This window comes from Lithobates pipiens, unplaced genomic scaffold (assembly GCF_037356315.1).
Source record: "Lithobates pipiens isolate NorthernLeopardFrog02 unplaced genomic scaffold, aLitPip1_a1.2 Scaffold_22, whole genome shotgun sequence".
In the NCBI taxonomy this organism is placed as follows: Eukaryota; Metazoa; Chordata; class Amphibia; order Anura; family Ranidae; genus Lithobates; species Lithobates pipiens.
Genome location: NW_027507784.1, coordinates 272,928,360 through 272,944,581, shown reverse-complemented (window position 1 = coordinate 272,944,581; position 16,222 = coordinate 272,928,360).

Genomic DNA, 16,222 nt, shown 5'->3' with positions numbered 1-16,222 from the left:
CTGACGTTGGTTCCCTGTACACTATTATAGGACACAATGATGCGCGAATTTCAGTTCAGTGGGCTATGTCCACTTATTCCGATTTGTCTGAGTGCCATAAAAAGTTTATTCTCAAATGCTTAGATTTTTGTCTATCTAGGAATTATTTTTGGTTTAACCATCAGTTTTATTTACAAGTAAGGGGGGTTGCCATGGGGGCTAGGTTTGCTCCCAGTGTGGCCAATTTATTCATGGCCCACTGGGAGGAGGATGTTGTTTTTCGGAACCGCCCCAAGGAATTAATTTGCTACAATAGATTCATTGATGATCTGATCTTTATATGGGATGGTGACCGGGTTGGTTTGGACAAATTTATCTGCACCATGAACGCTAATGATAAAAACATCCAGTTATCATGGAACATCAGCCAAGAGCGGATGGTGTTTTTGGACCTGGAGATCATTAAAGCGAACGATGGGCTAGTATTAAAAAATCATTTCAAGCCAACCGACCGGAATTCGTACATCCCTCTGGGGAGCTGCCACCATAAGTCTTGGTTATGCAATATCCCCAGAGGACAGTATGTAAGACTGAGGCGGAACTGTTCTCGTGTGGATGATTTTATGCTTCAGGCCCAAACCTTATCCTCTAAATTTCAAGAAAAAGGATATGATAGATCTGTTCTTGATCATGAAATGTCTTTGGTCCAACAGATGGATAGATCTATCTTAGTTGGAGATAAAGTAAAAGAATCAGAAGCGGAAGGGGTTAACTTCAGAATGGTTCTGGATTATAATGTACAGTACAAGAAATTTGAAAAAGTGGTTGCCAAAAACTGGTTCATATTGAAACAGGATCGTGTGTTGGGTCCTCTCCTACCTGCACGGCCCTCCTTCATATACAAGAAAGCTCCCTCATTACGTGACCAGATAGCACCCAGTGTTATCGATCCTCCTGTGCATACTGAAAGTAGACTTTTCTCTTTTTTATCTGGCTTTTATGCGTGTGGTAGGTGTACGGCATGCAGACACTCCAGATGCAATGTAAAAAGGAGAAAATCTTTTATTGCCACTAGTAATAACAAGGAATATAAGATTGATAAACTTATTACCTGTTCTACTGTAGGGGTGGTATATATGTTACAATGTGGATGCGGTCTCCAATATATTGGTAGAACTTCGAGACCCCTACATGTGAGGTTAGGCGAACATGTGAATAATATTAAAAAGGGTCTCAAGACTCATAATGTGTCTCGCCATTTCAAATTGGTGCATTCTCAGAACCCCAAGAGTTTGAGCTTCTGGGGGATTGAGAAGGTAACCAAACATTGGCGCGGAGGTAACTTCATACGCCAATTAAGTAAACGTGAGTCTTATTGGATCCATGAAACAAGGGTTCTCGCCCCGAGAGGTTTGAACGTGGATTTTGATTTAAATTGCTTCATTTCGGACAGATAATTATTTCTTTTCTCTTTTTTTTATTTTTTATTTTATCTGTATTGTCAGCATAATATTTTTAGATTAGTATATCTTTTATTCTTTATATATATCTTTGTATATATTATATATATATATATATATATTCACTCACGATTATTATTTTAGTATTTTTATATGTATATCCATTTCTCATTAACCCATGCGTGGATCAGTGTAGCTTTCTGATGATATCAGTGGCTTTGTGGGTTTACATTTTAGGTTTTCATTGCCAGTAATGTTGGACTGATTAGGAGATATACACATATGTGGCCTTATTTCAGTGCTATAACATCGCATTGCTTTTTTGGCAATAATACTTCTTCACATAGCTTATGTGGAAATAACTAGAGGATTGCTGCATGTTGCTGTTTAGTAGGCAATACTTGCGCTTTCCTCTGTTTTTGTTTTTGTTTTGTTTCTTATTTGTATTGTTTTTAAATACATCTTTCCTCTCTTTCTTGTATTGTGATTGTGCGCAGATCTGTGTTCCGGTGTCACGTTTGATACGTGCTTCCCCTGGTACTCGTCTTGCGCATAACTCTGTTTTCTATTGGCTCAATATCAGTGTGTTGGCTTAAAAGCGGCCGTCCGACGTCATGCCGTCACCGCTGATGAAGTCCCGCCTACTCTTTGGGACGCAACGCGTACTGACCACGTGACTCGAGCCGTGACGTCATCCGCAAGCTGACACACTGATCCACGCATGGTATTTGTTTTTTCGCTTAGCACTCAGCACTGGAGATCAGTGCTTACAAATGTGAGTGTAATTTCTCTTTACTTGCTTTTAAAATAAATTTGTATCAACGGAGAGCACTAGATTTGCTTGTTCTTTATATTTATACATGACATCATATTGATCTGATGACACGGAGGAGGATCTTTCCTGGGAGTACTTCCGTTTGGTCTGCTGCAATCTTATGATCTACCCTTGATGGGAACATGTGTTTTTGACCTGTCTGATATATCAGGGGTCCATTAGTTGAGGTGAGAGTCCAACTTGTTCAATGGTGAAGGGATCACATCGTCACTTGTTACATTGATTGAAGACACACTGCACAAGCGGATTCTTCTTGATCACTGCATCTATTATTATTCATCTATTTTTCAATTTATGGACTTTTTATTAATTATTTATTATTTATTTGCGCTGTACTGTTACTTTTTGATTTTGTAATGTGGGATTTGGTATATTGACCTATAGTATTCTAGCTGCATTTTTTCACTTTCTTCACTTATTTTTATTGTGTTTAGCGCTGGTTGACTTTTTATTTTACTATTTTGCACCAATTTACTACAATTTCAGCAGCTAATATGGATGTATTCCAATATTTGGAAAATAGGGAGGTTAAATTGAGTGATATTTTTTCACGTACCCCTATTTTTGAACAAACCCCAGATGTAGTTTTGGCCTTTAGAAAGCTTGGTCATGTTTTTGAGAAAAAGGTTAAAGCTTGGTGGGATATTGTTTCTTTTCAGCAATATATTTCAGCCAGATTAATACCACGTCGTTTAAGATGGGATGTTCCCCCTAACGATGGACTCCTTGATAGAGATTCCATGTTGGAATGAGAAGGTTTTTTCCTGAATAAGGGTTTGGAATTAATGGAATTTTTGTTGAAACGAAAGCAAAGAAAAATGACTATTTTAGAAAACCAGATTAATGATATTAGGAACTCTATTGAATCATTTAAGGACACTCCTGACTTCATTAGACTCTCTGTCGAATTAAAGGATAAGATTGCAAAGTGGGACCTTGAGGTCCAAAATAAGAAAAAGAAAAAATTCATGAGAGATTCTGATGATTTCAATGGGGGGAATGTCTTCAAATGGCAGAAAATGAACCAAACTGAGGGAGACACTTCCCATAATGTTCCTATTGAGGTTGATGTTATGGCCCCTGTACCCCCACCTGGCTCCCAAGACACCCCTATCTTGGAGTATCCTGTGTCTGGGCCCATTAACACTAGGAGTAGTGCTCCCAGGGGTGGTACATATAGTAAGGGACCCCGTAATAACTATGGAAGAAAAAGAGGTAGAGGTAATGGTAATCATGATAGGAATTTGGATTCCAGGGAAGTCCCTGCTAATGAGTCCCAGTACTTTTATGGCTATCATTCCCCTAGCAGACAGGGTGGATACCAGTATGATTATGGTTCCCATCAGAGGGCTTCTTATGATGGTCAACCTAGGTATTCCATGCCTGTGTCTAATAGGTATGCACCATTACAGTATGGAGGAGCTGGAGAGGGAGGGGATTTTTCGGGTGCACAGAGTGGACCCGGGAGGGGCCCTTATATGCAACCCCCTGTCCACCAACCTATCAACCCACCATTTGCACCCCCACCAATCCATCAGGAGTGGTGGAGACAGCAACCTTATGGAACCCCCCGGTCGGGCAGTCAGGTTCGAAAAAGAAAAGAGAGAGAGGAAGGAGAGGGGGCAGGAGAGTTCAAAAAACAAAAACCCCAGTAGGAGCAGGTATTTATAACTTAAGTGGGTGCCCACTAAGTGATAATGAGTTAAAAGTTTTGGATAGGGGTTTAAAATTTGCTCCGGTTAGGAATTTAAATAAATTCCATACCTATGTTAACATTCAAAAGTTTATCAGGAATTTGAATATGAAGAAATATTTCTTATCCAACCCGGTTAGACAAGTGAAAACATTTGAAAATCAACATTCCAATCTCCGTAACAAATCTACGTTTAACCCTTTAAATACCGATAATAAGTTTCTGGAGGTTTTTAAAAATGTTGTCATAAATGATCTAGACACTCTTAAAGTACGTAAAGTAAAGGACCCCCAGTATATCAAATTGGGAATGGAATCCCTTAGGAGCAGGGATGACATTATCATACGCCCCGCAGACAAAGGGGGGGGGGGGGCTGGTCATTTTAAATAAAATTAATTATATGTCCGAAATGAATAAACTTGTCAGTGATACTGACACTTACCAAATTTTGAATAAAGACCCTATGTTACAGTACAAGGATGAATTGCAGTGGCTAAAAGAAGAAGGGAAAAATAAGAACATTCTCAATAAAAAGGAGGGATTATACCTTGATCCATTATTCTGCAGAACCCCCATTATATATTGCCTGCCAAAAATACATAAGGATTGTGTTAACCCGCCTGGCAGGCCCATTGTCAACGGTATTGACTCCATCTCCTCGAGAGTGGGTCAGTACATTGACACCTTTTTACAACCCCTGGTGTTGAAAACTAAGGCATTCCTCAAAGACACTAAACACATTATTCAAATTCTTGAATCATTGGAGATTACGGCCTCTTGTTTTCTTGTAACGGCTGACGTTGGTTCCCTGTACACTATTATAGGACACAATGATGCGCGAATTTCAGTTCAGTGGGCTATGTCCACTTATTCCGATTTGTCTGAGTGCCATAAAAAGTTTATTCTCAAATGCTTAGATTTTTCTCTATCTAGGAATTATTTTTGGTTTAACCATCAGTTTTATTTACAAGTAAGGGGGGTTGCCATGGGGGCTAGGTTTGCTCCCAGTGTGGCCAATTTATTCATGGCCCACTGGGAGGAGGATGTTGTTTTTCGGAACCGCCCCAAGGAATTAATTTGCTACAATAGATTCATTGATGATCTGATCTTTATATGGGATGGTGACCGGGTTGGTTTGGATAAATTTATCTGCACCATGAACGCTAATGATAAAAACATCCAGTTATCATGGAACATCAGCCAAGAGCGGATGGTGTTTTTGGACCTGGAGATCATTAAAGCGAACGATGGGCTAGTATTAAAAAATCATTTCAAGCCAACCGACCGGAATTCGTACACTCCTCTGGGGAGCTGCCACCATAAGTCTTGGTTATGCAATATCCCCAGAGGACAGTATGTAAGACTGAGGCGGAACTGTTCTCGTGTGGATGATTTTATGCTTCAGGCCCAAACCTTATCCTCTAAATTTCAAGAAAAAGGATATGATAGATCTGTTCTTGATCATGAAATGTCTTTGGTCCAACAGATGGATAGATCTATCTTAGTTGGAGATAAAGTAAAAGAATCAGAAGCGGAAGGGGTTAACTTCAGAATGGTTCTGGATTATAATGTACAGTACAAGAAATTTGAAAAAGTGGTTGCCAAAAACTGGTTCATATTGAAACAGGATCGTGTGTTGGGTCCTCTCCTACCTGCACGGCCCTCCTTCATATACAAGAAAGCTCCCTCATTACGTGACCAGATAGCACCCAGTGTTATCGATCCTCCTGTGCATACTGAAAGTAGACTTTTCTCTTTTTTATCTGGCTTTTATGCGTGTGGTAGGTGTACGGCATGCAGACACTCCAGATGCAATGTAAAAAGGAGAAAATCTTTTATTGCCACTAGTAATAACAAGGAATATAAGATTGATAAACTTATTACCTGTTCTACTGTAGGGGTGGTATATATGTTACAATGTGGATGCGGTCTCCAATATATTGGTAGAACTTCGAGACCCCTACATGTGAGGTTAGGCGAACATGTGAATAATATTAAAAAGGGTCTCAAGACTCATAATGTGTCTCGCCATTTCAAATTGGTGCATTCTCAGAACCCCAAGAGTTTGAGCTTCTGGGGGATTGAGAAGGTAACCAAACATTGGCGCGGAGGTAACTTCATACGCCAATTAAGTAAACGTGAGTCTTATTGGATCCATGAAACAAGGGTTCTCACCCCGAGAGGTTTGAACGTGGATTTTGATTTAAATTGCTTCATTTCGGACAGATAATTATTTCTTTTCTCTTTTTTTAATTTTTTATTTTATCTGTATTGTCAGCATAATATTTTTAGATTAGTATATCTTTTATTCTTTATATATATCTTTGTATATATTTTGTATATATATATATTCACTCACGATTATTATTTTAGTATTTTTATATGTATATCCATTTCTCATTAACCCATGCGTGGATCAGTGTAGCTTTCTGATGATATCAGTGGCTTTGTGGGTTTACATTTTAGGTTTTCATTGCCAGTAATGTTGGACTGATTAGGAGATATACACATATGTGGCCTTATTTCAGTGCTATAACATTGCATTGCTTTTTTGGCAATAATACTTCTTCACATAGCTTATGTGGAAATAACTAGAGGATTGCTGCATGTTGCTGTTTAGTAGGCAATACTTGCGCTTTCCTCTGTTTTTGTTTTTGTTTTGTTTCTTATTTGTATTGTTTTTAAATACATCTTTCCTCTCTTTCTTGTATTGTGATTGTGCGCAGATCTGTGTTCCGGTGTCACGTTTGATACGTGCTTCCCCTGGTACTCGTCTTGCGCATAACTCTGTTTTCTATTGGCTCAATATCAGTGTGTTGGCTTAAAAGCGGCCGTCCGACATCATGCCGTCACCGCTGATGAAGTCCCGCCTACTCTTTGGGACGCAACGCGTACTGACCACGTGACTCGAGCCGTGACGTCATCCGCAAGCTGACACACTGATCCACGCATGGTATTTGTTTTTTCGCTTAGCACTCAGCACTGGAGATCAGTGCTTACAAATGTGAGTGTAATTTCTCTTTACTTGCTTTTAAAATAAATTTGTATCAACGGAGAGCCCTAGATTTGCTTGTTCTTTATATTTATACATGACATCATATTGATCTGATGACACGGAGGAGGATCTTTCCTGGGAGTACTTCCGTTTGGTCTGCTGCAATCTTATGATCTACCCTTGATGGGAACATGTGTTTTTGACCTGTCTGATATATCAGGGGTCCATTAGTTGAGGTGAGAGTCCAACTTGTTCAATGGTGAAGGGATCACATCGTCACTTGTTACATTGATTGAAGACACACTGCACAAGCGGATTCTTCTTGATCACTGCATCTATTATTATTCATCTATTTTTCAATTTATGGACTTTTTATTAATTATTTATTATTTATTTGCGCTGTACTGTTACTTTTTGATTTTGTAATGTGGGATTTGGTATTTTGACCTATAGTATTCTAGCTGCATTTTTTCACTTTCTTCACTTATTTTTATTGTGTTTAGCGCTGGTTGACTTTTTATTTTTACTTTTTTGCACCAATTTACTACAATTTCAGCAGCTAATATGGATGTATTCCAATATTTGGAAAATAGGGAGGTTAAATTGAGTGATATTTTTTCACGTACCCCTATTTTTGAACAAACCCCAGATGTAGTTTTGGCCTTTAGAAAGCTTGGTCATGTTTTTGAGAAAAAGGTTAAAGCTTGGTGGGATATTGTTTCTTTTCAGCAATATATTTCAGCCAGATTAATACCACGTCGTTTAAGATGGGATGTTCCCCCTAACGATGGACTCCTTGATAGAGATTCCATGTTGGAATGGGAAGGTTTTTTCCTGAATAAGGGTTTGGAATTAATGGAATTTTTGTTGAAACGAAAGCAAAGAAAAATGACTATTTTAGAAAACCAGATTAATGATATTAGGAACTCTATTGAATCATTTAAGGACACTCCTGACTTCATTAGACTCTCTGTCGAATTAAAGGATAAGATTGCAAAGTGGGACCTTGAGGTCCAAAATAAGAAAAAGAAAAAATTCATGAGAGATTCTGATGATTTCAATGGGGGGAATGTCTTCAAATGGCAGAAAATGAACCAAACTGAGGGAGACACTTCCCATAATGTTCCTATTGAGGTTGATGTTATGGCCCCTGTACCCCCACCTGGCTCCCAAGGCACCCCTATCTTGGAGTATCCTGTGTCTGGGCCCATTAACACTAGGAGTAGTGCTCCCAGAGGTGGTACATATAGTAAGGGACCCCGTAATAACTATGGAAGAAAAAGAGGTAGAGGTAATGGTAATCATGATAGGAATTTGGATTCCAGGGAAGTCCCTGCTAATGAGTCCCAGTACTTTTATGGCTATCATTCCCCTAGCAGACAGGGTGGATACCAGTATGATTATGGTTCCCATCAGAGGGCTTCTTATGATGGTCAACCTAGGTATTCCATGCCTGTGTCTAATAGGTATGCACCATTACAGTATGGAGGAGCTGGAGAGGGAGGGTATTTTTCGGGTGCACAGAGTGGACCCGGGAGGGGCCCTTATATGCAACCCCCTGTCCACCAACCTATCAACCCACCATTTGCACCCCCACCAATCCATCAGGAGTGGTGGAGACAGCAACCTTATGGAACCCCCCGGTCGGGCAGTCAGGTTCGAAAAAGAAAAGAGAGAGAGGAAGGAGAGGGGGCAGGAGAGTTCAAAAAACAAAAACCCCAGTAGGAGCAGGTATTTATAACTTAAGTGGGTGCCCACTAAGTGATAATGAGTTAAAAGTTTTGGATAGGGGTTTAAAATTTGCTCCGGTTAGGAATTTAAATAAATTCCATACCTATGTTAACATTCAAAAGTTTATCAGGAATTTGAATATGAAGAAATATTTCTTATCCAACCCGGTTAGACAAGTGAAAACATTTGAAAATCAACATTCCAATCTCCGTAACAAATCTACGTTTAACCCTTTAAATACCGATAATAAGTTTCTGGAGGTTTTTAAAAATGTTGTCATAAATGATCTAGACACTCTTAACCACTTCAGCTCCGGACCAATAAATACCTTAAGGACCAGAGGTCTTTTTGCAATTTCGCACTGCGCTGCTTTAACTGGTAATTGCGCGGTCATGCAATATTGCACCCAAACGAAATTTGCGTCCTTTTCTTCCCACAAATAGAGCTTTCTTTTGATGGTATTTGATTGCCTCTGCGATTTTTTTTTTTTGCGATATAAATGGAAAAAGAGCGAAAATTTTGAAAAAAAAAGATATTTTCTTCTTTTTGTTATAAGAAAAATCGAATAAACTAAATTTTAGTCATACATTGAGGGCAAAATTTATTCAGCCACATGTCTTTAGTAAAAAAAATGTCAATAAGCGTATATTTTTTGGTTTGCGCAAAAGTTATAGCGTCTACAAACTAGAGTAAATTTTCTGGAATTTACACAGCTTTTAATTTATGACTGCCGATCTCATTTCTTGAGGTGCTAAAATGGCAGGGCAGTACAAATCCCCCCCAAATGACCCCATTTTGGAAAGTAGACACCCCAAGGAAATTGCTGATGGGTATGTTGAGCCCATTGAATATTTATTTTTTTTGTCCTAAGGGATTGAATAATGACAAAAAAAAAAAAAAAAATTTTTTTTACAAAAAGTTGTCACTAAATGATATATTGCTCACACATGCCATGGTTATATGTGGAATTGCACCCCAAAATATATTCCGCTACTTCTCCCGAGTATGGGGATACCACATGTGTGGGACTTTTTGGGAGTCTAGTCGCGCACGGCACCCCGAAAACCAATCACCACCTTCAGGATTTCTAAGGGTGCAAATTTTTGATTTAACTCCTCACTACCTATCACAGTTTCGAAGGCCATAAAATGCCAAAATAGCACAAAACCCCCCAAAATGACCCCATTTTGGAAAGTAGACACCCCAAGCTATTTACTGAGAGGCATGTTGAGTCCATGGAATATTTTATATTTTGCCACAAGTTGCGGGAATATTACAAACTTTTTTTTTTTGCACCAAGTTGTCACTAAATGATATATTGCTCACACATGCTATGGGCATATGTGAAATGACACCCCAAAATACATTCTGCTGCTTCTCCTGAGTACGGGGATACCACATGTGTGGGACTTTTTGGGAGTCTAGTCGCGCACGGCACCCCGAAAACCAATCACCACCTATAGGATTTCTAAGGGTGCAAATTTTTGATTTAACTCCTCACTACCTATCACAGTTTCGAAGTCCATAAAATGCCAAAATAGCACAAAACCCCCCCAAATGACCCCATTTTGGAAAGTAGACACCCCAAGCTATTTACTGAGAGGCATGTTGAGTCCATGGAATATTTTATATTTTGCCAAAAGTTGCGGGAATATTACAAACTTTTTTTTTTTTGCACAAAGTTGTCACTAAATGATATATTGCTCACACATGCTATGGGCAGAAGTCAAATTACACCCCAAAATAAATTCTGCTGCTTCTCCCGAGTACGGGGATACCACATGTGGGGGACTTTTTGGGAGCCTAGCCACGTACGGGACCCCGAAAACCAAGCACTGCCTTCCGGATTTGAATATAAAATGCTACCAAAAAAACTGTTAGCGATGGCAGGGATCAGGCCTGACTCTGCGATCGCTGCAGTTATGTGTTTAGTGTTTTGTAAGTGACAGTGATCGATCGATACTGCACTTGGGTGGGCTGGGCAGAGGGGCAAAACGCAGGTGCCAGCAGGTATTTGGGCTGATCCCGCTAACAATGCGTTTTTTTGGAACCCTAAACTGCTGGGGACGCTAGTATAGATCTGATCAGATCAGATATTGATCTGTTCAGATTCTATACCACTACGGGAGGTGTATGCTTTGTGTGTGGGTGTTAGCGGTACTGGCACTAACCTAGCGCTGCCTGGGGCGACGCAGACCCTGACCCTAAAACCTAATTGATATCACCCGCCGGGTGATCAGGGGGTTAAACCTTTATTGGGTAATAAATGGTGGGTGCCCTGATGCTATAAAAAACAAACTAACCAGAGTCACCCGTAACACTTATACAGTGATCAGTGGTGAAAGGGTTAACTAGGAGCAATCAGGGGGTTCACATTTTTATTAGGTAGTATATGGGGGTCCCTGGCGCTATATAAAAACCTGACGGGGAACCTAAATAACTAACTGGCTAACCAGCGTCACCAGTGACACTTATACTGTGATCGCTGGTGAAAGGGGGTGAAAGGGTTAACTAGCAGAAATCAGGGGGTTAAAACCATTATTGGGTAGTATATTGGGGTACCTAGCGCTATAAAAACCTGGCGGTGAACCTAAAAAAAATAACTAGCTACCTAGCGACTGTAGCGACACTAATGCAGCGATCAGAAAAACGATCGCTTAGTGACACTGGCAAAAGGGGGTGAAAGGGTTAACTAGCAGAAATCAGGGGGTTAAAACCATTATTGGGTAGTATATCGGGGTACCTAGCACTATAAAAACCTGGCGGTGAACCTAAAAAAATAACTAGCTACCTAGCGACTGTAGCGACACTAATGCAGCGATCAGAAAAACGATCGCTTAGTGACACTGGCAAAAGGGGGTGAAAGGGTTAACTAGCGGCAATCAAGGGGTTAAAACCATTATTGGGTAGTATATCGGGGTACCTAGCGATATAAAAACCTGGCGGTGAACCTAAAAAAATAACTAGCTACCTAGCGACACATGCAGCGATCAGAAAAATGATCGCTTAGTGACACTGGCAAAAGGGGTGAAATGGTTAACTCTAGGGGCAATCAGGGGGTTAAATCTTTATTGGGGGGTGATAGGGGGCTACCCTGGACCTAACACTAACTGTCCTGACAGTTTTTACTGTCACAACTGACACTGAATGCATTGATCAGTAAAGAAATGATCAATGCAATCAGTGACACTGTGACTGGGGGGGGAGGGGGGGCGGGGGGCGATCGGGGGGGGATCGGGGGGGGGTTTGTGTGCCTGTGTGTACCTACATGTCAGTGTAGTGTTGGTGCACACTTACTTTCTGTCTTCTCCTCGTAGTCCGGTCAAAAAGACCGCCCCGAGGAGAATGACATCACTTCCTCCTTTCTGTGTAAACAATACACAGGGGAGGAAGCTTCTCATTGGCCAGGAGCGATCCAGAGGGGGTGGCCGAAAACCAACGGCCATCCCCTCATCACGGAGCGCTCCTGGACCGAATCGGACCGCCGTAACCAGCGGGAGGGGGTCCGATCGGACCCCCCACCCGCTGGAAGGCAATCACGTAGATGTACGTGATTGTGCCTGCCTGTGCCATTGTGCTGACGTACATTGGCAATATGGCGGTCCTCAAGTGGTTAAAGTACGTAAAGTAAAGGACCCTCAGTATATCAAATTGGGAATGGAATCCCTTAGGAGCAGGGATGACATTATCATACGCCCCGCAGACAAAGGGCGGGGGCTGGTCATTTTAAATAAAATTAATTATATGTCCGAAATGAATAAACTTGTCAGTGATACTGACACTTACCAAATTTTGAATAAAGACCCTATGTTACAGTACAAGGATGAATTGCATTGGCTAATAGAAGAAGGGAAAAATAAGAACATTCTCAATAAAAAGGAGGGATTATACCTTGATCCATTATTCTGCAGAACCCCCATTATATATTGCCTGCCAAAAATACATAAGGATTGTGTTAACCCGCCTGGCAGGCCCATTGTCAACGGTATTGACTCCATCTCCTCGAGAGTGGGTCAGTACATTGACACCTTTTTACAACCCCTGGTGTTGAAAACTAAGGCATTCCTCAAAGACACTAAACACATTATTCAAATTCTTGAATCATTGGAGATTACGGCCTCTTGTTTTCTTGTAACCGCTGACGTTGGTTCCCTGTACACTATTATAGGACACAATGATGCGCGAATTTCAGTTCAGTGGGCTATGTCCACTTATTCCGATTTGTCTGAGTGCCATAAAAAGTTTATTCTCAAATGCTTAGATTTTTGTCTATCTAGGAATTATTTTTGGTTTAACCATCAGTTTTATTTACAAGTAAGGGGGGTTGCCATGGGGGCTAGGTTTGCTCCCAATGTGGCCAATTTATTCATGGCCCACTGGGAGGAGGATGTTGTTTTTCGGAACCGCCCCAAGGAATTAATTTGCTACAATAGATTCATTGATGATCTGATCTTTATATGGGATGGTGACCGGGTTGGTTTGGATAAATTTATCTGCACCATGAACGCTAATGATAAAAACATCCAGTTATCATGGAACATCAGCCAAGAGCGGATGGTGTTTTTGGACCTGGAGATCATTAAAGCGAACGATGGGCTAGTATTAAAAAATCATTTCAAGCCAACCGACCGGAATTCGTACATCCCTCTGGGGAGCTGCCACCATAAGTCTTGGTTATGCAATATCCCCAGAGGACAGTATGTAAGACTGAGGCGGAACTGTTCTCGTGTGGATGATTTTATGCTTCAGGCCCAAACCTTATCCTCTAAATTTCAAGAAAAAGGATATGATAGATCTGTTCTTGATCATGAAATGTCTTTGGTCCAACAGATGGATAGATCTATCTTAGTTGGAGATAAAGTAAAAGAATCAGAAGCGGAAGGGGTTAACTTCAGAATGGTTCTGGATTATAATGTACAGTACAAGAAATTTGAAAAAGTGGTTGCCAAAAACTGGTTCATATTGAAACAGGATCGTGTGTTGGGTCCTCTCCTACCTGCACGGCCCTCCTTCATATACAAGAAAGCTCCCTCATTACGTGACCAGATAGCACCCAGTGTTATCGATCCTCCTGTGCATACTGAAAGTAGACTTTTCTCTTTTTTATCTGGCTTTTATGCATGTGGTAGGTGTACGGCATGCAGACACTCCAGATGCAATGTAAAAAGGAGAAAATCTTTTATTGCCACTAGTAATAACAAGGAATATAAGATTGATAAACTTATTACCTGTTCTACTGTAGGGGTGGTATATATGTTACAATGTGGATGCGGTCTCCAATATATTGGTAGAACTTCGAGACCCCTACATGTGAGGTTAGGCGAACATGTGAATAATATTAAAAAGGGTCTCAAGACTCATAATGTGTCTCGCCATTTCAAATTGGTGCATTCTCAGAACCCCAAGAGTTTGAGCTTCTGGGGGATTGAGAAGGTAACCAAACATTGGCGCGGAGGTAACTTCATACGCCAATTAAGTAAACGTGAGTCTTATTGGATCCATGAAACAAGGGTTCTCGCCCCGAGAGGTTTGAACGTGGATTTTGATTTAAATTGCTTCATTTCGGACAGATAATTATTTCTTTTCTCTTTTTTTTATTTTTTATTTTATCTGTATTGTCAGCATAATATTTTTAGATTAGTATATCTTTTATTCTTTATATATATCTTTGTATATATTTTGTATATATATATATTCACTCACGATTATTATTTTAGTATTTTTATATGTATATCCATTTCTCATTAACCCATGCGTGGATCAGTGTAGCTTTCTGATGATATCAGTGGCTTTGTGGGTTTACATTTTAGGTTTTCATTGCCAGTAATGTTGGACTGATTAGGAGATATACACATATGTGGCCTTATTTCAGTGCTATAACATCGCATTGCTTTTTTGGCAATAATACTTCTTCACATAGCTTATGTGGAAATAACTAGAGGATTGCTGCATGTTGCTGTTTAGTAGGCAATACTTGCGCTTTCCTCTGTTTTTGTTTTTGTTTTGTTTCTTATTTGTATTGTTTTTAAATACATCTTTCCTCTCTTTCTTGTATTGTGATTGTGCGCAGATCTGTGTTCCGGTGTCACGTTTGATACGTGCTTCCCCTGGTACTCGTCTTGCGCATAACTCTGTTTTCTATTGGCTCAATATCAGTGTGTTGGCTTAAAAGCGGCCGTCCGACGTCATGCCGTCACCGCTGATGAAGTCCCGCCTACTCTTTGGGACGCAACGCGTACTGACCACGTGACTCGAGCCGTGACGTCATCCGCAAGCTGACACACTGATCCACGCATGGTATTTGTTTTTTCGCTTAGCACTCAGCACTGGAGATCAGTGCTTACAAATGTGAGTGTAATTTCTCTTTACTTGCTTTTAAAATAAATTTGTATCAACGGAGAGAACTAGATTTGCTTGTTCTTTATATTTATACATGACATCATATTGATCTGATGACACGGAGGAGGATCTTTCCTGGGAGTACTTCCGTTTGGTCTGCTGCAATCTTATGATCTACCCTTGATGGGAACATGTGTTTTTGACCTGTCTGATATATCAGGGGTCCATTAGTTGAGGTGAGAGTCCAACTTGTTCAATGGTGAAGGGATCACATCGTCACTTGTTACATTGATTGAAGACACACTGCACAAGCGGATTCTTCTTGATCACTGCATCTATTATTATTCATCTATTTTTCAATTTATGGACTTTTTATTAATTATTTATTATTTATTTGCGCTGTACTGTTACTTTTTGATTTTGTAATGTGGGATTTGGTATTTTGACCTATAGTATTCTAGCTGCATTTTTTCACTTTCTTCACTTATTTTTATTGTGTTTAGCGCTGGTTGACTTTTTATTTTACTTTTTTGCACCAATTTACTACAATTTCAGCAGCTAATATGGATGTATTCCAATATTTGGAAAATAGGGAGGTTAAATTGAGTGATATTTTTTCACGTACCCCTATTTTTGAACAAACCCCAGATGTAGTTTTGGCCTTTAGAAAGCTTGGTCATGTTTTTGAGAAAAAGGTTAAAGCTTGGTGGGATATTGTTTCTTTTCAGCAATATATTTCAGCCAGATTAATACCACGTCGTTTAAGATGGGATGTTCCCCCTAACGATGGACTCCTTGATAGAGATTCCATGTTGGAATGGGAAGGTTTTTTCCTGAATAAGGGTTTGGAATTAATGGAATTTTTGTTGAAACGAAAGCAAAGAAAAATGACTATTTTAGAAAACCAGATTAATGATATTAGGAACTCTATTGAATCATTTAAGGACACTCCTGACTTCATTAGACTCTCTGTCGAATTAAAGGATAAGATTGCAAAGTGGGACCTTGAGGTCCAAAATAAGAAAAAGAAAAAATTCATGAGAGATTCTGATGATTTCAATGGGGGGAATGTCTTCAAATGGCAGAAAATGAACCAAACTGAGGGAGACACTTCCCAAAATGTTCCTATTGAGGTTGATGTTATGGCCCCTGTACCCCCACCTGGCTCCCAAGGCACCCCTATCTTGGAG